At 40.5% G+C, this 27786-nt stretch overlaps 1 long non-coding RNA gene across 1 annotated transcript in view; it reads right to left on the bottom strand.

Annotated features, from left to right (window-relative positions):
- LOC146992080 (uncharacterized) overlaps positions 1–17416 on the bottom strand; it is an 82007-nt gene extending 64591 nt beyond the window's left edge. The window contains exons 1-3 of the long non-coding RNA XR_015037160.1: positions 17160–17416; positions 16176–16227; positions 9702–9828 (exon numbers count right to left, since the gene is read on the bottom strand). This is a non-coding gene — a long non-coding RNA (uncharacterized LOC146992080). The remainder of the gene's footprint in view (positions 1–9701; positions 9829–16175; positions 16228–17159) is intronic.
- Positions 17417–27786: the final 10370 nt, after the last annotated feature.

Below are 27786 nucleotides of genomic sequence, written 5' to 3'. Positions count from 1 at the left end.
AGAGCTGGTAAACAGTTTGGTCGACAAAACACCACAAGACTCATTGATCCATCGTCTACCTGTAAAACATTATATTTTTTGATGTCTTGTCTTGGACTCACACATCATGTAAACTTATATTTAGTTTAGTTTATTTGATTTATTTAAGGGACAATTTGCAATGACATTAATTATTTCGTATTAAATGAAAAGATGGTTGCACCACATTTAGTTAACTTAGCTAATTTCCATCTAGTCCCACATCTAATATTATGTCAAAACAGAGATCTTAAAATGTCCTTGCAATTAAGTTAATGCAATTAAAAGTACTATAACACATTTATCTATCAGCAAATAAAGTAAATGAATAATACAAGAGTGAGGGCAGTTTTGGTTATTCAGTAGCCATTGTTTTAAGTTACGGGAGAAGTTTAAAAGGTCTGTTTTGCTTTTCAGGTTTTCCGGCAGCTCTTCAATTCTTTGATGCCTTCTCAGGTTGTCCATGAAAAGACTTATTGGGAAAATGAGGAGCGTCACACAATGCATAAAGCAGTCACCCCTGGAAACAGATCTAGAGGCTCTGATTGTCAGTTCAGGGTGAAGCTGTAGAAAATTCTTCAAGGGGGGAGGGGCTGCATTGTTTATTATCTTACGAGCCAGTCGAATATTACAGAATTTAATAAGGTTGTCAAAACTCAAACGCTTAGATTTAGGGAGTATATTGCAGTGGTGGTACTGGCACGGTTTCCTGTCCAGAACCTTCAGGGTTCGCCTGTATAGAGAGATCTTACAGGGTTTAATACGAGTTTGTTTGCCTGTGACTAAGATGATATGCAGTATTGGATATAGTATAAAATCATGGCATTTAGAGATGGAGTCTTGTTTTCAATTAGTTTCTGACGGAAACTGGCTATGTTACATTTTAAGATATGACACGTGTTCTTAATATGTTTTTTAAAGGTCCAAGTGGAATCTAGGATGACCCCTAGGTATTACATTTTAAAATAAGGGGGTAGTTAGACACTGCTCACACACACACAGTTTTCTGTCTGGATCCAACCATTTCTGAGACTTTTTCAAAACTGTCGATCCGACATTCACACTGACTTCCTGTCACGATCGGGCAGCTGTGCAGAGGTGAGAAAGCAGGCTGGCATTTTACTTCACACTCTGGCTCTCTCTTTACATTTCTGTCACTTTCCATGTGCACAACCAACCAGCTCTCCTGCAGAGACCGGCTGACAGTCTCTGCTCCTTTATTCCCGTTTGTAAGCAGATCAGATGTAAACACTTAACAGCACGTCTTACAAACTTGTTCTGACAGACCATAAACCAGCTTTTATCTTCCCATTACATGTCACATTAGAGAAGCTAACCACATCCCAGCTTCTGTTTCAATGTAATTTCAACCTTGTAGCAAAATATTCCCAGAGACAGTGTGCTCAATATACAGTTTAACTTGACACAATGTCCTGCCTTATTAATTGCCATTTAGTTCTCCCACACCACAAGCAAGATGCAAAAAGACTCTGTTCATGCACAAAACCAAAGATACACATCCTTTAATCAGATTTATAAAGCCGTGTGTCCACATGGTTGTGCTTTATGAATCTTCCCTCATTGAGAAATTGGGGGTATTTACACAGGCCTCATTTCCATTCCCACAATTAGCCATAAATGGATGAAGACACTAAACAATCAACCAGTCTGCATTAAAAATACTAGCACAGAGAGGACGGATGAAAAAGATGCACAGTTTCACTAAATTATGAGCCTACACAACTTACAAATAGGAGGTGAAAAAAACTTGCAACTGTTTACTTTAGTACAATCACTTCAAATGTTCAGTCCTGTTCTGAACTCCATTTATTTGGAGAAGAGACATCTTAATTGGGCAGCCAGACAGGAAAAAAAATGGTCCCTGTCTAAAATTGTGATTAGTAAATATTAAAATAGTATTGAAACAATTTACTGAATGACTCACATTGAATTACAAAGATATCAAACAATGCTGGAGGAAACACTGAGCACAAACACAATTATTTCTGTTTATGACTTGTAAAATTGTTATTGCTGTGTAAATGGCAAAAGTTGAAATGAAATTTCAGTGCCACGCTGTGCGGTTATTTTACTTTATGTTAAATCACATATCTCAGCCTATTTTGAATTTTCACTTAATCGTAACTTGGATCACGCTGGAGATCTGTGTGAACACATGCTGTGTGTTAGAGTGTCTGGTGTGTGCACTGCAGTACTGAAATGTGTCCCTAAACGCTTCGCCAAAAACAGGAAGTGAACTTGCAGAACTCATGGCAACGGCTACATGTTATGTTAAAGGATGTTGTTGACTGGAAAAGAAAAAGTCAGTTATTCAATTATACAACTAGACTCAATTAACAGGCTTTCCTTTCCTTCACACCTATTTTATCTCCCCCTGCAGTTTATGATGCTTCACAGCTTTTCCCTGCTACCACTCATGTAAAACTGCTTAATCCATATCAATCTCAGTTTCTGGATTCCTCTTCTTCCCTGAATGAATAGTACTTTAGCTATTAAAAAATCATGCACTAGGCAAATTAAGTAACCTGTTGTGACACTGACAACTATGCAAGATATAATATTAGAGTCTGTTTAGTTTGACATCCCTGACAGAAACAGAAGGCATTTTTTAATAATGTTAAATTATTTCACATCCTTACAACCGCCTACTCGCATGCACCCTAACACATTAGATTATAATTATAGTGTTTCCAAAAAAGCACATATGCACATCCAATATATCCAACATGCCCTAAGTATAATAAAATATCATATTTTTTATAACTCAAACATGTAGAGGAGGTTAAAGACTAAAAAAAGTGGGAGTCTTAATTAATACACTGTACTGTATACTGTCAGGGTGTGTTCACACCAAAAGCTTCCAAAGCTTCAAAAACGCCGGAAGTCATTCATTTTCAATGAGAGCCCAGCGACCTGAGCGACCAAAGCATTGAGTCTAGTTTAACCTTATTGTAATTAGCTATGGTGCGGTTCGGCGGCTACTAGTCAGAATAGAGGTGTCCTTCGGCTAAAAATATTTTCCCCGCTTCGGAGGCTGTCTTGTCTGAAGCGCTCACTAAAGCAAGTGAGTGGGCCGTTGGAGAATAAAGAGCAATGTTAAGAATAGATATTCAGAGTTATATTCAACAAGAGGTTGACAGATGCTGGGTAAGGTGTTTGTTATAAGAATAAATAGTAATAATATTGACAGTAAGGTAGATACGAACACAAAGGAGCAACGTATTACACCTCACACACATTAAAACTGACATTTTACACCGTTGCACTAACCGACAGCCTGCTGCTATGAAAATGAAAGGGATATCACATTTACTAAGGCTAGCACATTAAAAAGGAATAAAATATGAATTATTTTAACCGGTACGCAAATAATTAGTAATACATTTGAACAGAATCTACACAACACTGAAGACCCACACCCCTCCTTTCCCATCAGCATAGCCTATATACTGCCTATGTGTGGCATCTACAGCTGGACCCTATATCTTCTCATAATAGTTTTCTAATCAGGAGAGAACATGTCGTGTTCAATCACTCATTATAAATAAAGCTTTGTTAACGTTTTGACTTTGACTAATACCTGTTACCAAACATGCCAATATCTAAATTTCAATTTTGCAACTGGGAAGATTACCCAGGTGTCATCTAAGCAAAACTGAGGTATGAATATCCACAGGTCCATTACAGGGGGACACCTGCTGATGTATAAAAAGTGACGTGACTGAAACCTACAGGAACAACACGTTTAACATCAAGGGCCCTAGTTTCGTCGACCAGGTGAAGTCTAGCATCAGCGCAGCTTCGCCACGTCAACGGGGTGTGGCCCAGGTCCATTTCGCAAGTTTGCTGGGCCGCGCAGTCAGACTTAGACTAGCGCAACCCCTCCCCTCGTCCCTCCCACCGGCGCAAACGGTGAAGAGGGAGGAGAGAGGGCGGGAGGGAGACAGGAGGAGGAGAGAAAGGCGTGGAGTGGGTTTGACACAGCCGAGTCAGATCTTCACCAATCAAAGGAGCTCCTCTCCTCACCTTTAACTGCGCGGCGGGTGATGCGCGCTGCAAGTTTGTCATTTTATACTTGGACATGGACGGAGGAGACAGCGACGCCAGAGGCCGAACCTCTCCCAGGAGGAAACAGCTGTTTTGGTCCGGAGGTCCGAGCTCAGAGTGACCAATAATGAGTTTACTAATATACTTAACCAGGTTTGATCTGATACACTGAGAACCCCTGCCCAATCTAAGAAACAACTAATACACTAATAAAGAAACTCACATTTATTCAAACCCTATGTAAGCAAGATGACAGGTGTACACTAATCACAACATAAACACAGACCATGTGGATTAAATCAGCGTAAAGGACTCGCGCTCTCTCTCTCCCTCCCTCTCTCTCTCTCTCTCTCTCTGTCCTCCTCTCTCTCTCTCTCTCTCTCTCTGTCCGTCTCTTTTTTTCTCTTTTTTTTCTGTGATAGAGATGCTGAGTATACTGTAGTAGGCTATATACTGACTATCTGATACCGAGGCTGTTGTGGTGGACTAAGAGAGATGAAGATTTGTGTTTTGTTTTTCATTACGGCTGCGTGATGCGGTCGCTCTCCGCTAATGAATTAATAAGTAAATAAATAAATAAATAAATAAAGGGGATCATCACAAGGGCAGAGTGGTATGGCAGCAACATGCAGTCATCCACCCTCACAGTCCTGCTTTTGGGACATCCACAGCTGCTTTTCAGTGCCAGTTCGTCCCTGCTGTGTTAATTCAGGTGGAGTTTCCATTGCGCGTGCCACAGCCTTTGATCTCTGCTTTGATCTGACGTCAGATGTGACGGGACAATCTATATAGATATAAATTCACGTGTTGATTCCGTTAGTTGCATTAAATAGTGGTTATTGTGGATATTTATTGCATTGAAATGTGTCTGGAACTGTGGAAATCTGCCTGTGAGGTCTTGGTGACGTGTGTGCACTGCAGGTCAGTCAGCCAAACTTCCACTGCACCTGCTGCGCTTCGCTCTGCGCTGAGAATAGACCTGGTTGGAGGTGGCGAGCTTTCAGCGCAACCTCGGCGGGACATTTTCGGACAAAACTTCCACTGCACCAAGCTGAATCTGTGACGCCTCCCCCTGCTGCGCGGCCACGCCTATCTCAGCGCAGCGCAATCTGCCAATCTTCCAATCTGACTTTGCGCTAGGCTGCGCTGGTCGAAACTTGCATTAGACCGGCTGCGCTACCTTGCGCCACCTGCGCTGCGCCAGCAAACTAGGGCCCCAAGGATGAAATGCATATGAGGCAGCTGCTGATACTCTCACAGCGCAGCATTGTGCAAATTGTTCAACAGTTTACATTTTAATGAGCACGATTTGAATTCTGTGTGGTCACGACTGGTCTGCAGTTGTGTCTGGAAAGTAAAGATCATCGGTGAAGATAATCACTTAAGACCAGCCTGAAATTGGGTCGCTTTTGTGATTATCAGGAGACAAATTGGGTTCAAGATCGACCTGCTGATCCTCAGGTGTGTGACAGGCAATAAAGATAGGTGTAAAGAGACTCTTTATTTGCATTTGTATCAAAATACTTTTAGCCACTTTGCTGCACAGCGCACTGACTTCGGGTTTGGGGTTAATGGTGCCTGAGGCATAGTCATTTCACATCATGAATATAAAGCACGGAGCTAAAGCGATCACAACGATTAACCGTTTTGGTTGTTTTTCAACAAAGAGCTGTATATTTGCAGTCTTGAGCCTCTCAAGCCTCTGCTTTTCTCATATATCAATGTGAACTGAAAATGCATGGAGATTTTTTGGGGGGGTGTTTTTGGACTTCCAACGCTGCCTTCTGCTCAGTGAAATTGGTTTTTCATTTATTGAGAAAAACATCATTCAACTGATTCATCAATGGCCAAAAATAATGATCAGCAGCAGCTCTAGTACAATATTTGTCTTGAAACTGAAAACATTGGCATGTTCATTTCAAGAATATTTGTCTCTGTCTCACAGAGTATTGACAGTCAGCTCTCACAGGTTTGGCAATTTTGGTCACTGTCATCTCTGAGTCTTTAATATTTATGCATGTGTGTGTGTTTGTGTGTGTAGTCTGGTTGGCGACAGACACAAATGACAGACATGTGGGTCAGAGACGGGTGTGTTTTGGTTACTTGGACAGCTGCTTTGTGTGTGTTCAGTCATGCAAGAAAGCTGAAGCCTTTGCAGAGCAGACAGGGGAAAGAGGTCATATGTGTGCTAATATGTTGCACACAGTTCCACACAAATAGACACACACACACACACACATGCTGAATACTTCAACAATGCACACAAAGAGTGCTCTGACTGTGTTATTAAGTAGAATATTAGGCTGTCAGGGACGCAAAGTTTGCAAGAGAAAACTGATTTCTCATCTCTCTCAAAAATGGAAATGTCAGAGCTATAAATGAAAACAAATACATTCACATCCATCCATACAGATACAATTCCTCACAGTATTGAGAGGTTAAAACATGGACACACATTTGCACATGAATACGCACACACAAGACTAACAGCAACCAGCCACATTAGTTCACCATTGTTCTTTCTGAACTAATGAGAGTGAGAACAACTTTCAGTGCTAGCTGTGGAGGGTAAATTCAAATTTGCATAAATTATGTTATTTATGCAAAATGCCATTTAGAAATAATATGCCACACTTGCATTATGAAAAACTAGAATACCCTAGTTAAATACTCTGTATACTGGTCATATATCAGGCAAACACAGCACATATTGTTGTGCTATGTCCATAAATAAACAGAGCTGTTCTCTGTAGAGATTCAGTGGGCTGGAATATGCAGCATTTGGATTTAAAAGTGTATTTTCTATCAAAAAGCCACCAAAACAAAAAGTGATAAAACTTCTATAAATGTTATCTGGTTTGAGATAAGTTTCTGCCAACACAAAGTTTATAGAAAATGCAACATTTCAGTGATAAATCTTTTGGGGTTTTTTTTTTTGTTCGTGACATGAACATCGAGCCACAGGCTGCAACAGCTGGTCAAGTAGCAGCTGGATCTCAAACACCAACAATAGCTAATAAAGAACATCTGTAAAATGATGTCCATGTAACTTGATGTTGATGTATCGGAGAGGGACCATATAACATTTCCCCTCACAGACGGAAAAAAAAAAACTACCAAATTGGAAGAAAAAAAATCATACATATGATATAAGATCTTTAGTCAATATATCATATTGTGAGTCTGACATCTGGATGGAGTATCTCTTAAATTTTATTAACACAGCACTGCCTTTTTCTGAATGGTTCAATTTTCTGACACATCTGCCCACCAGCTGTGCAATAGACAGCACTTTGCTCATTTTTGACAGTTTTATTACCTAGAATTCATTTTAGTACTAAATTTTAACTTTAGACTTGTAAAATAAAAAGTCCCCATATTTACATTATCAAAATATATCATTTATCTTCATCTTCCTAATGAGGCATGAGGGGAAAAAAAGTTTTCTGATCTTCCACTTTTCAATCCAAGCAATTAAAACTACTTGGTTAAGATTTGGAAAGATTACGGTCATGGTTCAAACACACCAAAGAGTCTGCACACCATCCATCTCTAATTAGTTTTGTGGAGTTACAATGTAACTCCATTTCCACTTTTATGTCTTTTTACTTTCATCTCTTTATTTGCACAACAATCAGAGAAAAAAAAAGTCACTATAGGATGTTGAGTATTTAAATAAACCACCAGTGCTGTTATTGTCTGTTTCCCTGGCCTCTTCTTGGTCTATTGACACTGCGTGATCTCTAAATTGCTTCCTTTTACTTTATACAGACCTCAGGGAGACTAGCAAGCACTTTGTGGAAGCTAATGGGGATCAGAATAAAGAACAAAGAATAAAAAGTGACACCAGCAAGCTGCAAAAGAAAGATCCACATGCTCATTCATTCATTCAAATATCAGACAAACTGGCATCAACACACACTCGCGTACAGTGTCTCCAAGCTGAGTTGTAATCCAGGATTAGTAAGATTAAGATCTATACCTCTGTACTATGTGTGTTAAACGATTAAAGCCAGACAGGCCTAGTTACAGAGGAGAAAAGATGATCAAATCAACAGGCTTGTCCTGGAGTGACAGCTGCAAGAGATAGACTGTGGAGAAGAGTAAATTGTTTGTTCACGCACTAAAGTCTCTTGTTCTTTGATGCAAAACCGGTGTTTGCTCCTCTAGTGAAAAAGGAAAGGGGGGGGGGGGGCTGTGGGCACAGAAACGTAATGAAACTAAAGAAAAGGATGACAGAGGAGAGAGGAGAGTGTTCTGTGTGGCGACTGATAGAACCTGGATGAATGACAAAGAGTTGTAATTAATAAACTCAAAGGATAATCAGGAGCCAGCATGCATACGCACTTGGACATGCAGGCTTTGCCCGCTCCGTCTCACACTGTCGCGTGCGTGCATGCGCGCCGCACACCCACACACACACGTGCGCACACAATGAGGCAGAGTATATCGCTCCACACAGCCAAGGACCAGAGGCTGCTGTGGCGTGATGGAGGAGCCGAGAACAAATATAAAGTGAGGGAGCACCTAATGAAGATTTTAAATGAGGAAATTCCTGTGAAAATATGATAACCCTCCCTCCTCACCCACCGCGCCCCTCCCCTCTCCCTGCCTGCTCTAATGCCAATACTTCTTCATTCCCTGCCTCCCCCTCCACCTCCACATCCCCTCCTCATCTCCTCTCTGTGTCCTGCACACCATAAACTCTGCATTATTTTAATTAGAATTTGTACACTCCAACACTTTAATTTTCTCTTCCTTATTTTCCCCAGAAATCTCAGTTTTATTAGTTATCAAACCATTCCAGGCCAAACTCATAATTACACCCGGTCTCGGGGGAATGTGTGTGTATGTGGGCTTGTGGCGAGGGTTTATCCAAACTTGTGAGGACTTGGAAGAAAAACCAAAAGGCACATGATGTTTGCCGATCCTCGACGACAAATCGGCAGATTGTTGAGATAACGACAAACGAGCTGGAGGTTGATTTCCAAGGTAGAATTAAGGATTGTATTGGCGTTGTGAATGATAGTGAGTTAATGCAATGCAGCTCTAAAGTCTGCCAAAACCACTGTGTGTTTGTGTGTGAGAGGAGTTTTTTTTCACTCTTTATAAATTCATTGTTTGGCTAAAGGGGCGAAGGGTTATATTATTTACCTGTAGTAATTGGTTTTCCCAAATGGCAGTTTTCCTCATTATCCACACACACGCACACATGCACACAGGATTGAAGGCTAAGACAACAAAAATGCCATTTCAGATAGTGGAGGCAAAGTAACACTTACCACACACACACACATTAATGTGTGAGGGTGTGTGTGTGTGCAGAGAGAGCAGCGTGCTAGTGACACAGAGATGTAGAAACGCGCAGAGAGAGAACTAATCAAACACACAGGCTCACCCACAGTGTCACAAATACATCCATTATGCAAAAATCATGATCTCTTTGCTTTGTGCTCAACGTGATCTCAGCTGAATATTGACAGATAGCAAAGTGTGGGGTTTTTTGTGTGTATGTGTGTGTGTGTGTGTGTGTGTGTGTGTGTGTAGGTGGGGATCCAGCTGCTCCCTCTTTCCCTCGCTGAGGTGAAAATAAAACTGTCATTTGTCCACCTCACCTTCTTTTTCTCTCCTTCATGCGTCTTCCAACCCATTTATCTCGTCCTCGTTCACTTCCATCTGATCCACATTGTCTTCCTCACGTGTGTCCACGTCTCTGTCCATGTTAACCCCCGCTGCAGCAACCTGAAGGTTACAAACACAACAATCTTCATTATCTGGATATGGCCAAGACAGTTTGAGAGTTTGAGGCGATGAGTCTATTCACATAGTTCCCAAACATTTTCTGGTCAAATACAAAGGAAAATAGGAAATTGCAATGGAAAATGGTTTCTTTTAGACATTAAACCATTCAGTCACCTTTCTCTCGGTCCAGCTTTTCTCAAGGTGATATCATCACAGACATCCCACTCTCGCTTTTAGTAATTTTATCATTTATACAGAGGGTATGTTAACACAATGGACCCACAACATCTTCAACCATGGAGGAATTCAGATCCTGTTTTATTTTTTCTCATCACCTCAGTCAATTTTTAGACATTTTTGTGTGTCAAAGTCATTTCAACAGAACAGAATCTATCATTTAATGTAAAGTTACAAGTCTTCAAATTGCAGTACATAGCCCTATTCATATAGCTACCTTGGTAACAGCTTATTTTCACAGAGGACATTTTGACATGTCACCGTAGGAAAAAGCACTGGTATATATAATCAAAATGATTCGTATAATTTAGCCATCACTCACAGTGGTGGTTTTGTGCCTGCTGGTTCATTGTCACAGAGTCGCTGCTCACTGGCAGCCGTCGTTTGATTAGAAATACTTACGGATTAAGTCGAGAGGTCAGTTTCTAACAAATGCTTCTTTCCGTATAACTGAACTACATCAACTACATTTACAATGGTGACTAAATGATCTTTTCTAATAATTAGGCAAGTCCAAAACACACTGATGCTGAACATATTGATAAAATACCCAAAGCCTCATTAAACTTTTTATAGTTCTGTTCATGCTCTGGTAGTACTTGATTCATGTTAAAGATTGTGGTAAGTGGGCTGAAAAAGTTCACAAGCACTTCAATCTTTATTCACCTTAAACCAAAACCAAGACCGTTAAACTTAAGACGACGAATGCAAACCCCAGTTTCTGGAGTGACCCTGTGATACATCATAAATGTAACCTACTGCTTCATACTATACATCCAAAACATACTTAGGTTGACTCTGATCTTTTTGCCAGCAATTAGTTTTCCTATTAAAACTTAGTTGCTGTTGCGACTTAGCAGTGCAAAAATGTTATTTCTAGCAGACAAGGTTGCCAAATGTGGTGCACATTTTCTCAAAAAATAAATATTGAGAGACTTTGGCAAAAGAAAATGCAAATGAAGGCAAATTACCATCTACTGCTGTTTAATTTCCTGCTCACAAATGCAAGGAGAAGCGTGCACAGCTGCTTCTGAAGTCAAAGAGATCAAGTCAAAACTTTATTCTTGAGTTAAAATTAAAGCACAATTTATCCAGCATGACCTACCTATTTAATGATGTGTATTCAAGAGTTAAAAGTCAAAGAACTTCTATTTTTGATGTTCAAACATTTCTTTTCTCCTGAACTCGTTCCCCTACAATGTACTTATTATAGCTACTTTATAGATATGGATTATCAAATCAAATCAAATCAAATCCACAGTCACAAATAATTCTGCTTAATTGAACACCTGTTTGGAGTGAGTGAAGCTACTGTAGAAAACACTTGATAGATGAATGATTAAGAACGAGAAGGACTCAGCTGTCCCTCCCAAACAGGTGCAACAACATTAACAAAACATTCAGCAGGTGTTTACAAGCCTACATCGTCCTGAGAAGACATCTAATCAGTCAAAATAAGTAAAAACCACCTGGAGCATGGGGTTTACTATCCATTTCAATATGACTGTCTCTAAAATAATATGATAACAGAGAAACTCCCCAAACTTGGAGTGAGCAATGTAGACAAATAGGGTTTAACTGCCCTTAGCCAACGCAGATGTATCCCTTCTTAATACATGCTCAGCTGGACAATGTAAAACTACCAGAATCCCAAAATGCAAGAAACATTACACCTTGGTCTATAAAATCCAATCTTTAGTCATGGTTGCTCAAATTACTGTGATTGAACAGTTGAAGGTGGTCAGAGATAGCCTCTACATGATATTAGTCCTTGGGCCAGACCAGATACCGGTATCACTTGAGTGGGCAAAACCTTACCTATACTAAATTGTTTTTAGGGTCAATATAAGTAAATTAAAATATGATAGCCTTTTCATAGGAGCTGCTTTTTATATTTTTTTTGCATTTTGTTGTTTTCCCATATAGGCAGATTGTCATTAATTCCAAAAAGAACACAGACGGTCAATAACACATTAAAAGTCATTTAACACTCTTTTTGGACATCACACATCATAGTTTTTTCATGGTCCTTCGAGCCAGATGCCATGCTCCCACCCATGCTGGAAAATGGACCCATGACCCGTTCAGCAACATGATGGGAGAGAGCAAGGAGAAAGACATCCCTTTGGCCAAGTAGCCAGGGCGCATGATCAATTGGAGGCATAGTGACAGGACCCGTCAACTGTCACATACGCATGGAATCGGATATTGTCAGATCAGATTCAGGCCCCCGTTATATGTGGAAATAAATCAGATACAAATAGGATATCTGCCAATACGTCTGCAGTCTAAACAGACAGATCGGACCTTTCCTGGCAATGCGTGTCATACGTCATCAATGATAATATTACAGTAATACACGTGCCTACGCGTTTCCCTGAACCTCTGTAGCCTGTGATTGACACGTTGGACTGACCTGGACTACCTTGGCCAGTTGTCACAGGAATTATAGTGTTTCATTTTCATGGTGTCAGAGCGTTCGACACGAGGGCAAGCGAGGGAGTGTGAAAAAAGAGAGCGCGCAAGACAAACACCAGATTTCGTTTGAGAAAGGCCCAAAGTTGTTAAAGTGTGACTATCTAACAAGGAAAAAACCTTTGATACCTATGCCATCTTAGATGATAGATCTGAGTGCACATGTTGTTACCTGGTACAGCAGAATATCTGGGCTTGGAGGGAGAGCCTGAGCAACTTGAGCTTCGTACTGTACAGTGAGGCAACAGACCAAGAAACTTGAAGGAAGAACCTTAGATTATCCGCTGCCTCAAGCCTTGAGAAAAAAATACTTAATTGACAGGGCTTTCACATTCAAAACCAGGGCCGTAGCCAGGGTTTTGAAATTGGTGAGGTCCGGAGGGGGTGGTGGGGGGTATGTGAACATGTGGAAAATGTTCACATTATTGACAAAAAAATATGCTTCACTTTGGACCCCTCTAGCTAGTAGTTAGCAAGTACCTGTACATCATTACATCAAAATGACCCACAATTACTGTATATAAAATACACTGAGGGGGGAGTTGGGTTACAGGATAGTTGAGAAAGGCAGGAAATGGGAGGGAACGACACGCAGGATAGGGCCGCTCAGCGCGGGATTTGAAGGTGATAAATACTATAAAGCTGCCAGTCAGCAAGGTCTATCATATCAAAACTTAATCTAGGAGTGTATAGGAATAAAAAAATCACAACTAGAATTTGCCCTCCCAGGTGATACCGATATGTGAAATTTTGGGTCTTGACTATATATCAATAAAGTTAAACGGATACTTCACCCAAAATTGATAATTCACCAATTTTCTACTCACTGTCATGCCAAGGAAGGGTTTGGAGAACTTTCAGAGATATCAAAACGCTTTTGGAGTTCCAGGAGGGGCCCGGCTGGCAACGGACTTTCATATACAGTACGCTTGCCGGCGGATAGAGTTCACTTTTGAATCGTCCAAAACACACACTATGAAACATCCAAATACCTCCATACTGCTCGTCCGTACTGACCCAAATGTCCTGAAGCCGCCACATGAACAAGATGCGAGAAATTTGCTGCGACTGCGAGATGTTCTTCCATGTTCATATTACATCCAATGGTTTACAACGACAAACGAACATCTCGCAGCAAATCACGCGCATGCTCACAAACATGAAGGTGAGTAGAAAATTGGTGAATTATCGATTTTGCTTGAAGTATCCCTTTAAGTTACTGTAAACAAAACATACTAATGTAATCCTATGATGATCTAAGCTCAGTGATATCACTGACTGACGTTGTCTCTATCTGGATCTGATATCTGTGGTCACACACAATGCACATGTCCACATAGTCCTAGGAAATGCTTTTAACAGTCAACATCAGTTTGAAGAGTGGATTTACACACAGAGTACCTTAAAACTGCACACAAAGACCTCAGAAAGTTCACCATGAGACTTTAACGCTTCAAAAACACACTAGGAAATAGAAAATAAGAAAATTACATTGGATCCAAGCTGCTTGAAAAGGCCACAGTGGAAGGGGGCATCATTAAGGCCCATTTAATATTAAAAAGCCCTGCACACAGGTGTTTTCAATCCCTCTGGCTGATTAGACCTCTGCTCCATTTGCTGTCTGGTGGTGCTGTGCTGGTCATTACCTGCGCTCCAAGAAACACTACTGTGTCTAAAATCACTCCCTAATTACTACATGGTGTTCTATAGTTGCTGTCTGTCATTTTATTTTAATGGGTAATATCCAGGTGTGAAAATGTATACCCTGAGCTGTCCTGAAAATACACGTAGTGGAAAATGTCAATAGGACTAACACTACTTCCTGCTAATAATCCCATAAAGCAAAGTGACACATTTACAGTTGTAAAAAAAAAAAAAAAAGTCATGTAACCAAAAGGAAATGCTCAAATCACTGCCACCTATTTAGAGTAAATAAAGCAAGTGTCCATTGTAGGCAGTAGTGAATAAGTGTACAGGAGATCGATTTATGACTCATGAGTCGTGCAGTAGCGCTGACAAGACAGCTAAGGTATGGTCGGTCACATTACTTGTGTCTGCAGTGCACTATGCCCTTAAAAAAAGGATGTGATGTCATGGCTCCTGTGTGTGTAATAGATAAATATTGATCAGACCACTCGCGCTATAAACACTTTGTGAGAGAGACACTACAGTTTACAGTCTGCTGGGGTGGTCATACACAAAAAGTAAACGATAGAAAATCTATTTTTCCATTCCTAAAAAGTCAAAGTGGAGCAGTATTGGCCGACCAAGCAGATGTGTGTAAGTTGAGCAAAGCAATTTCTGACTAGGCAAATGGAGTTAATATTCACAGTTGAGAAATGTTAGGTGCCTTTATGTACTGTATGGGGCGATAATGTTGAATTTACACAATGTCACCAGAAAAGGAAGAATGAGAAATACATCTTCATTATTACAAGGTTGTTGTCGCCTTGTACCAGCTTTGCCTAAATTTACCTCCTTTCTTGAATTATGTATTTGTACTTGTGGGATTTCTTTTTTTATCAAGGTGAAACTAGAAATAATAATAATACACACACAATGGACTGTATAAGAATTTGTGTTGGATTTTATTTCTACCCAACTATTAGTTTCATTGCAGTCGTCTTTTCACACCATTAGCATCTTAGATGTCAACATTTCCTCCTCTTCCTTTTTCACTATAATTTCATGTAATTTGTTCTCTAACAGTCAGGTGCCGTGTGAGGACATCTTATGATAAGTCACACCTACATGTGCACATTCACATTGCACATATAAATATCTATGAGATTTGTGACTATGAAGAAAAAAAAATCTTCCCATAAATCTGATCTATTCCTTTGAAAGACATGCAGTCTGAAATGTGCACACCCACACAGGTGTTCTCACTTGTTCTGTATGATTAGGCGTCTGCTCAGGTTGAAGTTTGATGCAGCTATACTGGGAATGGTGTGTCAACAAACGCCATTAGCTCACACCTTTTTTCCCTCCTCAGGTGCTTAATACTTGAAAAGCACAGGTGGAAATAATATCATTAATGAAGAGTCTGCTCCGTGTCTGTCAGTAAATATTCCCAATACACCGTTTTTCCACAGCAGACGTTTAGACTTGTCATAGCAGGAAAAGCAGAGGTGTAGCAGATTTGAGTAAGCTATGACAGTTCAGGAGTGTGTTCAATACCAGGACCTTGGAACAGGCTCATTTAAATAAATGCAGTCGGTTTTAATGTTATCAGGCACACCTGTGCTGTTCCTGCTATGGCATGCCAAATTTTCTCCTGACAAAAAATGTCTATACCAGAGCTCTGAAATTTAAACATATAAATGAAATGCAGACATGGTTAATAGCATTAGTTACACCTCTGTTTGACAGGTTTGAAATGTCTGCTCTGTACAGGGCTCCATCTGCTTCAAACTACATAACATGCCTGTTGGATCATCTAACACTCCCTGAAACTGTGTTTGAATTATGGTGGAGCTAGAGGGGGGTTTAAGTGTTACAGACTGGTGCAGCACATTTAATTACAGGGGGCTACCTTAGCACCAGTGTGTGCCTCTCATGTATTAACCACTGGATTTTCTACAAGATAATTAACTGACAGTGTTTGAAAAACTCAGTCACTTACATACACTTACCATTGTACTGGGGGCATTTTCAGTAGCTTTACAAACTCTTCCATCTGGAAACCTGTGCAAAACATAAGCCTGCAGTCAGCAACACTGGTATAATACATTTGTCTAACATTGACTCTTAAGTTCAACAACTCTTACCGGTAATCAACTTTAGCTTCAAACAAACCCTCATAATAAGCTAGCTACTTAAGCTAATGGGTAACAAACAAAACACATTAAATTAATTCAGTGTTTCCACGTCTGTACTGAGCACAACTCTTTTTGCTTGACAAAACTTATTATCCTTATCTTGTTACACATTTTAGCAGAGGGAAACCTGTACCATAATTTAGCTGTATTCACTGCTAGCTGACAGGTTTCAACTCTACTACTAGCATACTCCCTATATACAAGCAAGAAAAGTTTACACAGTCACTTAAAATGCCAGGGTCAGTCTACATCAACCAAACACATAAGCTGGATATCAACACCAACCATTTACACTGATGGTATATAGCTCAATATTGTGGAGGATGAATTTCACTTTCTGTTTCAATGCCCTCTGTATATTGAACTAAGGAAATCCATGTTTGAAAAATCTCAGGTGAAGAACCCTGGCTTATTTTTGATGTCTGAGCTGTTGAGCTGGTTTTTCAAGGAGCAGATCCATGTCCTAGCCAGATTTATTGAAAAAGCATGGACTCTAAGACAGAAAACGTACATAAGACTACCTACTATTATTGTTTTGGTTATTTTTAATTTTTTGTTGCATGAGACTATGGACACATTTGTTTTCTCTAAATGTGTGTATTTATTGTCGTGTGGGCTGGGCACAGTGCACAACACTTAAATAAAAAAATCAATCAATGATCAAAAATATAGCCTAGCTAACACTTACAGCTTCATGCCATGGATGTAAGTTATTCTTCATGCTAACATGTTAACTCAAATGTTTACACGAGTTTGTACAGATTTTCGTCACCATAGCTAACAGAAATATACTCTTACCTGGGAAAAGCATATTTAGTTTGTCACACTGCTGTCATCTGGGTTGGTTTCACTAAAGTGTCCCCTTGTTGTCTGTATACTGTCCACAGGTAAGATGAACAGCATCCAGGTGAAAGCCACCTGTCAGAGTGTCTTCCCTCCACTCAAGAAGGAAACCACTATTTTACGCCTGAAACGTCCTCCGACAAAGACACAGATGAGACCAGACCGCGAGTTTCTACCTTTCTATCCTTCCTGTCCCAACGGATTAGTCCAAGGCCGTCAACTCTGAGATGGACACTAGCCCCGAGGGCCGCCGCGGAAGAGCTCCAGATTGACTCGGAAATGGCTTTTCTCCACCTTGACGTGTAAGTAAGTTTGTTATGACTAACGTTACTACATCATGTTAAGAGTCTGTTTTTCTTGTTGTTGTTTTATCTGTAACAACTAAAGTAGCCTCGATAGCCGTTAACGTGCTGTTCGCCGGATTAATAAGAATATGTTCGCAGATGTTACCATGGCAACATTGCTATGGGGCGTATCATGGCAACGCCAAAACTGGGCTAGCGGTTGTTGCTGCATTGGTTTTCGCTGGCTGTTACTGTACGTACACGGGGAAACTTTAGGCCGGTGCGTGTTTAGTGGTCGCTTCCAGTGGGCTCCGGTGGGCTTTGTGTCACCCTGCTAAGGTCGAGAGGAGACACAGGACTTTGACTTTGACTACTACAGAGACCGGAGGAGTCGTCATGGCGGAAGACGCGTTTATGGCGGCAGATGGTCCGTCCGTGGATCAGTGACATCTAGTGGCAGCGACCATCGTGGTCTACTAACTAATGTTCAGTGTTGGGCACGTTACTTAAAAAAAGTAATGACTTACAGTTACTAGTTGCGTTCCCCAAAAAGTAACCGCGTTACTACATTATAAAAGTCAGTAATTGACAGGAAAAGTTACTATTGCGTTGCCTAACATTTATCTGGAACTGGAACTAACCAACTCACTCAGTGCGACGCGCTGTATCACTCCGCCGGATGGACTTCTTGAGTCAAGTAACGCTGCATTTAATTGTCATTGGTAAAAATAACTTTTGATTACTGGAGTCACTACTGGAAAAAGTTATTTACAGTACTGCTAATGTTTACCATTTTTAGGCCAGTCTTCACATTTTAACTTGATCAACACAGAGTCACTGTACTACAATAACAAAAAGTTATTCCCTTACTATTCATACCCAGTGCTGCATTTTTACTGCATATACTGTAGTGCTGTTGTCCTTCTGACATCAGTCATGGTGTATCATGGGTGATGATATAGACATGTGCAGGTTGGGTGATTGTGTCTGTTCAGGGAAGGAAAGAAAATATCACCGCTATAATTGATTATGTTGAAAAACCAATGGTTATGACCTACTTTATTTGAAGCATATTGAGGCCCTAAGAATGACAAAGCTGCTGAGTTCATCCAGGTGCAACAAAGCTAATAAGAGTGTGATTGAGATTTCACACAGGCACAGTCAGGTCTACAAATTCCTGAAAAAAAAAGGTCCATCAGTCAAGCCAAACAAAAGCACCTGTGTGAGTGTGCATGGCTGTGTTGGGACTTATGCAATCCAGTCCCTCTTTACTTGTTTTGTCCCACATCTTTTGTTGTTTAGTCAGTGTCTTCCTCAGAAGTACTAACTTAAAAAAAACAAGGCTTCGCTGGTTTACAAAGCTCCTTTTTGAGTTTCAGTGTGTCTACAATCCACACCGCACAGTCTTTTGTTGAATAACTATCTTCTCTCACCAATCACTTGTGCAAAGTGACTGTCAGTTTTCATAAAAGCCGACATAACACATGACATCACCTTCTCCTTCTTTGTTCTTCCTTCATCTTCGTCCGCTTTCTTTTGAAAAAATAACCATTTACTTTTCCTAGCACTTCACCCTTTACATGACTGCCACAGAGCCACAAAGAAAATTGCATGGTAACAGTACAAGGCTTAACCTTGCATTTCTAATTTTTACTTGGTTATTATTTCAGACGTACAGCAACCAAAGCTCTCTCTGCTGCTCCATCCAGGCTAATTCACTCTGAATAAGAGTGGCAGCTAAATGCCTCAAGTGTAAAATGGAAAATGCTGGCTTGCAGGCAGGAGAAAGCTGGTGGGTGACGAGGTGTTGAAAGTCCTTGTTCACCTGTATTTATGTGAGGAGCCAGCTAGAATCTCAGCTCGAGGGGCAATCAATGGACCTGCGTCTGCTGGCAACCTGGGAAACTATACAAGGTTTGCTTTGGATATAGGCTACTGAGAGTGAGAAGCCTTTATTACCGTGAGCAAGAGTAGACACAAATGAGAGAGATTTTGTGCTCCCTGCTTGAAATAAAACCTTAAGACAGCAGCCACAACAAATGATTGACGTTCTTTATCATTTCTGTCGATTTTATTTAAAATTAATCAATTTCAAAGCCAGTTACCAAGTGAAATTGTGAAAATAACATCACAATGTCCTAGAGCTCAAGGGTAACATATTTAAATTGCTTGATTTGTGCAGTGCAAAGACATTCAGTTGAGATAAAATGGAGAGGAAAAAAAACACACACATTTGAGAAACTGAAGTGAATTTCTGGTATTTCTGGTCTATAAGAAATTTAGTTATCAATTCACTAAATCATTAATTTGTCATCAATGATTAATGGTCTGACATTAGCACTAACTCCAAGCTTTACGGTTGATTAATATCATTTTTGAATGTGTGCTCATGCTTGGTGTTTGGATCATATTTTTCAAACTCTTTTTTTTTTTTTGGCAGATAAAATTTAAATCGGCAAAGAAATTGCCGAGAGCGGACAGGATGGCATCACTGCTACAACAAAGTCTGGTGGCAGAATGTATTTGAGTCGTCAAACAATCGCATCAGTTAAAATGGTCACACCCATACAAGGGTTTTTTTGTTTGCAATGAAGTGATTGTTCAAGGTGAAGAAACAATCTTTAGTTGTGGTTGCAAGAAAACAACGTATACTACCAGGCTCAGCAGAGATAGATGAGGTATGGCTATTTCTTGATACCCTCGTTAGCGTCTGTACTTGTGCATTAGAAGTGATCAGTCAGCAAAGAAACACATGATGCAGCTGCTGTTCAAGAAACTGCATTTACAATCCAAAACTAAACTTTCAGCTCCCTCTTTGTTCAATCTGGGATTTTTTTATTTTTTTTATTTTTTTGCCACATGGGGGCGGAAGAGCACAATACTGACTTGTCACCTTTTAAGTCAGGGGTGTCAAACTCATTTTAGTTCAGGGGCCACAAACAGTGCAATTTGATCTCAAGTTGGCTGGACCAGTAAAATAATAGCAACCTGAAATTTCTTGATAGAAATATGTGCAATTTCAAATTTTCGCAAATTCATCCTGAGGGCCGGATTGGAAATTTTATGGGCCAGTTTTGGACCGCGGGACGCACGTTTGACACCCCTGTTTTAACTTGTTTTAAACCTCTGCTTCAATGTCCAACATCTAGAGACCAGTGGTGGTTTTCATGATTTTGAACACATGTTTCTAGCCACCTGGAGAAAGTTGTTCCCTTATACCTGTTTTTAGTGTCTGTCCACAAACTCCTCATGGAAATAGGTTGGTTTTTAAACGCTTCATTGTGTTCAATAGCTATAGTTGCTGTCTTTGTGTGTTGGCTGTTTGGTGGCGCTGAGCAGGTATAGTGCAGAGTGGAAGTGTTAAGCTGTGGGCTGTAAGACTGAAACAATGAGCTGAGCTACAAAGCCAAGAGATAATTCTCTGTGGGTTCATCACTAGGAGCGACCCACAGCCAGATGTAATGAACTGAATTTTGCTTAAACATTGCAAATGCAGTCACATTTTTAAAAAAAAACAAGCAAAAGTTGTGTGTTCTCCTGCACGCCGACTGCCACTCAGCCCAGTATGTCTCATCCCCCTGACATGGAGCGATGAGAGCAGCTCCGCCATTAGAGACAGGAGGGAGAGAAGCATGTTGCGCTGGCTGGAGTGTGGGCCTGTCAGTCAACGCTAACGGCTGCGTTTGGCATTTCAGTCAGGTACAAAAGGTGTGTTTGGTGCCAAACTACCTCAAGTCAGACAGGCATCCAGACAGTGTGCCTGAATAACAATATTTCATCAGAGTAAAGTGGGAATAACGGGGGAAGAGGATGAGCAGGGTAAACATAGATCAGAATGGATCCACGGCCGTGTTGTTATGGCTTTTAACAGAAAGGCAACGTGCATACGTCTTCAAGGTTCCCCTGCACCATCTGTTCCCTGGCTGTACTGACTGCTGCTTTCTTCTCTCTCTGTCTCACTCTCTCTCTCTCACACACACACACACACACACACCTCTCAATGTGCCCATCCACATTCATTAGCATATAAATAAATCATACAAACACAAAAACACAGACTGAGACCACGGGGCCATCTCACAGATGCATTTTCCAGTAGTGTTAAGAGGTGAATGTGGAATATTAGTGCTTATAAGCAGACTCCAGTGGTGTCTATTAGTGTTTGTGTGTGAGTGTTATTCCAAGCCTGATGGAAAGGCTTTTAGGCTAATTACATGAAGAGAGTGTGTTGTTATCTTGATTAATTTTAAGCCTGTGCTTACATCACTCTCTTTCTCATATACACACAAATATGTGCAGACTCACGCTGCATGCATGGTTCAACAGACTGCTGCTGTTGTTATTCTGTGTGTGTATGTGCGTGTGTGTGCGCGCTGTCACATCTTCCACAACTATTAACTCCACGATTGAGTCAATAATGAACATGATGTTCTGAGCCTGCCTCTCACAGCCTCTTCTTGGTTCATTGCTGATACCTTGCTTGCTGACAGTGCATTTCAGTCGCCATCTCAATTCCTTTTCCTGTTTTAATTGAGGGATAAAAGGGTGCATTTTGAGGAAAGAGAGAGAGAGCAACATATAGTTCTTACTTTTTTTTTTATGTTTTCAAATCTAATGTAACAGCACCCTCTGTCCAGAGAAAGCAGAACTGCAGGATCACGTCCTAACTGTAACTGCATCTTGCCGTGCAGGAGTGTTGATCTGCGGATACGAAGTCTAGCAAGATCAATTTTAATTCCAGCCTACAGCCCAAAATTATACATACGTCTCTGAGGGCTTTGCAATCTTTACAACATAGTCCCTGGATTTGGATAAAGGGGAAACTTCACAATAAGAGCTGGTAAAAGCAACAGAGGGGGATTTGTTTGGATTTGTGAGACAGATTATTTGTTCGACATATTTACAGAAAACACAACAATATGAATGTAACTGCTTTAATCCATCATAACATATGGATATACAGAAAGGCAAGATGATCAAAATGCTGTATAACAAACCATGAGATGCATATAAAACAAATTGCAATGCATGAAATTGAAAAGATACCCACAGTCAACAGATATAGAGCAGAGTCAGAACAATTAATAAATACATAAAAGGATATTGTATCCAGCACCCTGCAATATAGAGAAAAATGGAGGAGTATAATTCCAAGGATGCATGCATTCATTTCTATACATAAATACAAATGCTATTCAGATCTTTCAGTTATGTGTAATTATATTTTCCTCCTTGAGGTTTCTGAGAACACTCAGCGTTGTGGCCAAATGATGTTGTCTGTGTGAAATCCAACAAAAGCCGTGTGTGTTCAGTGACATTACAAATGAAATGAGTTGTGAATTTCATTTAGACTTTATTTTCTCAGAGGTTGCTGTGGCACAGAAATGTTCTTCGCACACAGAGACACTAATGGCGACACCTCCCATGTTACTATAGAGGAGAAGCATAGTGGCACTTCCATGTAGCTGCTTCATTTTAAAGGTTCTGGTATACTGTTCATGCTATTTTGAGGTTATTGTTAAGGAGGACTGTTCTTTCCCGTTCAACCCTATAAACGAAGGCCTAGAAATGAAAATGTTGTATTTTAGACATAAGAAAGTTCATATGCAATTTTTCTTCCATTCTTTATTTTAGAGGCATTATACTCCGCTCATACTCGATACTCACAAAAAGTTAGGGATATTTGACTTTTGGGTTATATTTATGGAAAATGTAAAAAGTTCATGCTACAGTGATATTATACCATGAAAGTAGGGCATTTAAGAAGCATGGAGTGGTAATTTCTGCATCTCAAATAATGTACTGAAACAAAAGCTAACAACAGTGGTGGGTATAACCACAACAAAACATGTCAATGTGTCAATAAGTTGTCAACTGTTGTCTGCCTTTCTGTGACTCTTCCAGTCTTTCTGTGTCTCTGTTGATGACACTCTGTGACACTCTGAGCTCAGTAGAACACTTTCCTCTGACAACATCCCATCGTCTGAAGCCTCGACATGTCCAGGTGCTGTTGATGGACCGTTATACAGGTGTCGTCTTGGTCTCATGATGTGAACAGCGTGATGAAAAGAACTGTTTCAATACAAACTGTCATTGAATCAGGACATTTTAGTGGTGGATTCATGGATCAGACACTTGTGGTTTTTGCAGTTAATCACTGTTAAAGAACAACATGTTATCTTATAAGCACTGAAACACTGAATAGCTGGACATGTGCATTCAAAAGTTTAGAGAAGGTCAAATTAAGTTCATAAAGGTTATGCATTTTAGGTGCATTCTGAAATTTCATCCGAAAAGCAGAATATCCCTAACTTTTTGTGAGTAGTGTGTATCAACAGTGATAGTTAACTTTTATGTATTATTCATATCAAGTTCTTGTTTGAATTTTTCCTGTCTTTCTGAACCTAGAGTCCTGCAGCAGTTTTCTTCCTGTGGGTCTCTGATGATTCATGAAAAACTGCTGCAAATGGTTCAGTTCAATAAACAACAGGTCAGGTTGAGGACAATCAGTGTGGATTTCCTTTCTTTCTTTTCTTTTCTCCATTCAAAAATGTATTGCACTGCTAAAAAAGTGAAACATCAGGGATTATTATAACGGATCTTGCACAAGTGAAACACTGAAAATGAATCATTACAAATCACTGAGACTATACGGTTCCAAAACATTTATATTGAAGTCATGAAATAAAAGATCATTTTTAATGTCTGTTGGCTGCAGGATTTCAAACACCCTCAAAATATATACACTGAACAAAAATATAAACACAACACTTTTCTTTTTGCTTCCATTTTTCATGAGCTGTATTCAAGGATCTCAAATGTTTTCTATGTACACAAAAGGTTTATTTCTCTCAAATATTGTTCACAAATCTGTGCTAGTGGGCGCTTCTGCCGAGATAATCAATCCATCTCACAGGTGTGGCATATCAAGATGCTGATTAGACAGCGTCAGCATGATTATTGCAGGTGTGCCTCAGTCTGGCCACAATAAAAGGACACTATAAAATGTGCAGTTGTATCACACAGCACAATGCCACAGATGTCGCAAGTTTTGAGGGAGCGTGCAATTGGCATGCCGACTGCAGGAATGTCCACCAGAGCTGTTGCCCGTGAATTGAATGTTCATTTCTCTACCATAAGCCGTCTCCAAAGGCGTTTCAGAGAATTTGGCAGTACATCCAACCGGCCTCACAACCGCAGACCACGTGCAACCACACCAGCCCAGGACCTCCACATCCAGCGTGTTCACCTGCAAGATCGTCTGAGACCAGCCACCCGCACAGCTGCTGCAACAATCAGCACAAAAACTGTCTCAGGGAAGCTCATCTGCATGCTCGTTGGCTTCATCGGAGTCTCAACCTGACTGCAGTTCTTCGTTGTAACCGACTTGAGTGGGCAAATGCTCACATTCGATGGCGTCTGGCACTTTGGAGAGGTGTTCTCTTCACTGGCAGATGGCAGACAGCGTGTATGGCGTTGCGTGGGTGAGCCGTTTTCTGTCAATGTTGTGGATCGAGCCCATGGTGGCGGTGGGGTTATTATGTGGTATGGACAGGCGTATGTTACGGACAACGAACACGGGTGCATTTTATTGATGGCATTTTGAATGCACAGAGATACCGTGGCAAAATCCTGATGCCTATTGTTGTGCCATTCATCCACGACCATCATCACCTCATGTTGCAACGATCTGTACACAGTTCCTGGAAGCTGAAAACATCCCTGTCCTTGCATGGCCAGCATACTCACCGGGTATCTCACCCATTGAGCATCTTTGGGATGCTCTGGAGTTGAATGGATTATCTCGGCAAAGGAGAAGTACTCACCAACACAGATTTAGACACATCTGTGAACAATATTTGAGAAAAAGTTATTTTCTTTACGTAGAAAATGTTTTAGATTTCTCTTTAAAATGGGAGCAAAAACTGTAACCTGCCACCCCTCGGCCCTGACCTCGACACCTACAACAGTTTAGTGAAGTCTGACAATAAACTCACTACCATTTTCTAGACTTGTTGCAAACTGCATTACAGCACAAACTAGCAACATTTAAACAGTCTTGTTGTCAACCATATTAGCACACGGGTTAAATTCTGCGTTGAAATAACCAAACTAGTTCAAAAACTAAAGCGTGTGCTTGCAAATATGAATGAAGACAAAAATGCAACAACCTCACTGAAGCACATCCAACCCAAAGAATTTGTCCAATTATCCGACTTGCCAGGTTAATTTATGGCGCCTACCATTACAAAAGACTGCAAATTATGATGATCTATTACAGGCCATCTCATCAAACTGGGGTTGTACAGAACTGTAAATTAGTTTAACCGAGTGTGATCAAGGCAGTGCTGGAGAAAAAAAAAACACCCCTTCCAGTAAAAACCTGCTCAGTTTAATAAAGGTTAAATAGCAGAGAGTATACGAGGCAGCTTTAACTGACTGTCTGCACTCCTCTCCAAGCTGCTTCCTCACTCACTGTGTCTTTTCATCACACATTTCTCCACACTTTCCCCTTTTTCTCAGTCAGACGGCCAAACAAGCCAAACTGTGGCACCAATGCCTGCACAAACCAGCCCATGTCCCCGGGAAACTTAAGCCTCTCGTTTCGGCCAAGCTAACCGGAGAGACCCCTCTGCTCGACAACATCCGGCCCTGCCAGAGAAGCAGTTTGTCTGATCCAGACAGCTCCAGGGCCCGTTTCACTACTAGAATAATCTGCATCGCACGCGCCAGTTGGGTCCAGAGACCTCGAGTACTCCAAACAGACTGCTTTCTACCCACCAACTGTCTGTTGCTGCTACCAAGATGGTGACTGCCAGCCAAAGGAAGTGGACCCAGCAGAAAGCAGCCAGCTGGACGGGGCAGCAGACGCGGAGGTGGACGGCTGTGAGGAGGTTGAGAGGGGCCATCAGAGAGAATCCATTTGGACGCCATCGATGCTGAGCAGTGCTAAGTAATCAGCGTCTGAACTCTTCTGTGATCAAAGGAAAACAGTGCACCAGTGTTCTCAGCCAGCGTTGCCATTTTACTTCTGTTTTGTTTTTTTTGGTTTTTTTTGGTTTTTGTCATTTTAATTTGAATTGGCATGGCCTCGTCCTGTTGGTAGAAAAACTCCGGCACACAACAACACACAAAATCTTTCTTCCGTTTCATTTCTTGCAGAGATGGGAAGGAATAAATTACATCAAAAAGATGCTCAGTTATTATTAAAGCCAAGAAAGCAGATGTCAAGAGAGAACACAATTTCTAAATATCTATTATTCTACTAAAATAGACTTCAGTGCAGTAATGTAGTGTTCAATAATGTTTTCCTCTGCTCTCATCATTTTGTCACAGCTGTGTTTTGTTTTTTCAGGATTAGTGATTACTGTTTACTATTGTTGTCCAATTAATACTACTAGATGAATAGATTGACGTAGTAAACTGATTACAATGAATAATAATAATAATAATAATTTCGATTTATATAGTGTCTTTCAGGACACCCAAGGACGCTTAACAATAACACCAGAAAACAACAAGACAACAAATTGTGCCTTTTCAACAGATATTTTAAGGACTCCAGGGTTTGGGCTTGGCGGAGATGTAGTGGGAGCAAGTTCCACATTAAGAATACATGTTTTAAATTCCCCAAATTATTGATATTGATACATTTTCTGTGATCAATCCTGCAATTAAATATACAGTACATTCCTTCAAACAGCTGTTTCTGATATCTGATATTGAGACAGATACAAAGTTCATGAGTGAAACATTTTAACTATTAGGCAATGAACACTTACATGAGTAAATGACATATCATACAATATAACATACTCACAAAAAGTTAGGGATATTCGTCTTTTGGAAGAAATTTCAGAATGCACCTAAAATGCGCTATAACCTCTACAGGTGAACTTGACCTTCTCTAAACTTGTCCAACTGTTCAACGTTTCAGTAACATGCTGTTCTCTAACAAGGTGATTAACCTTGTTGTAACTCTTATTAAAACCATATGCAAGTTAGACTGTGCGGCCTTTGTCCTCTGTTGTACTTGATCATCCGTGCTGGTCCTCTCCTACGCACCTGTCTGCCTCTGTAAGTGTGCATAAGTTTTTTTATACATAACATGCTATTCTCTCACAAGATTAATCGCAGTAAGTGTCTGATCCATGAATCTTCCACTAAATACTCTGGTTCAATGACAGTTTGTCCAGTTTGTAAAGTTCACTCTGAATCTGTTCGTGTTGCATTTAGAGTCAGCAGCTATAACATCATGTCTGTGGTGTAAGTTAATGTCCTTAAACGCATCATGGCTC

Source organism: Trachurus japonicus, chromosome 1 (genome assembly GCF_045865225.1).
Source record: "Trachurus japonicus isolate A0001 chromosome 1, Traja_1.0".
NCBI lineage: Eukaryota > Metazoa > Chordata > Actinopteri > Carangiformes > Carangidae > Trachurus > Trachurus japonicus.
The sequence above is the reverse complement of the archived record's forward strand: the minus strand, read 5'-3'. Positions and strand labels throughout refer to the sequence as shown.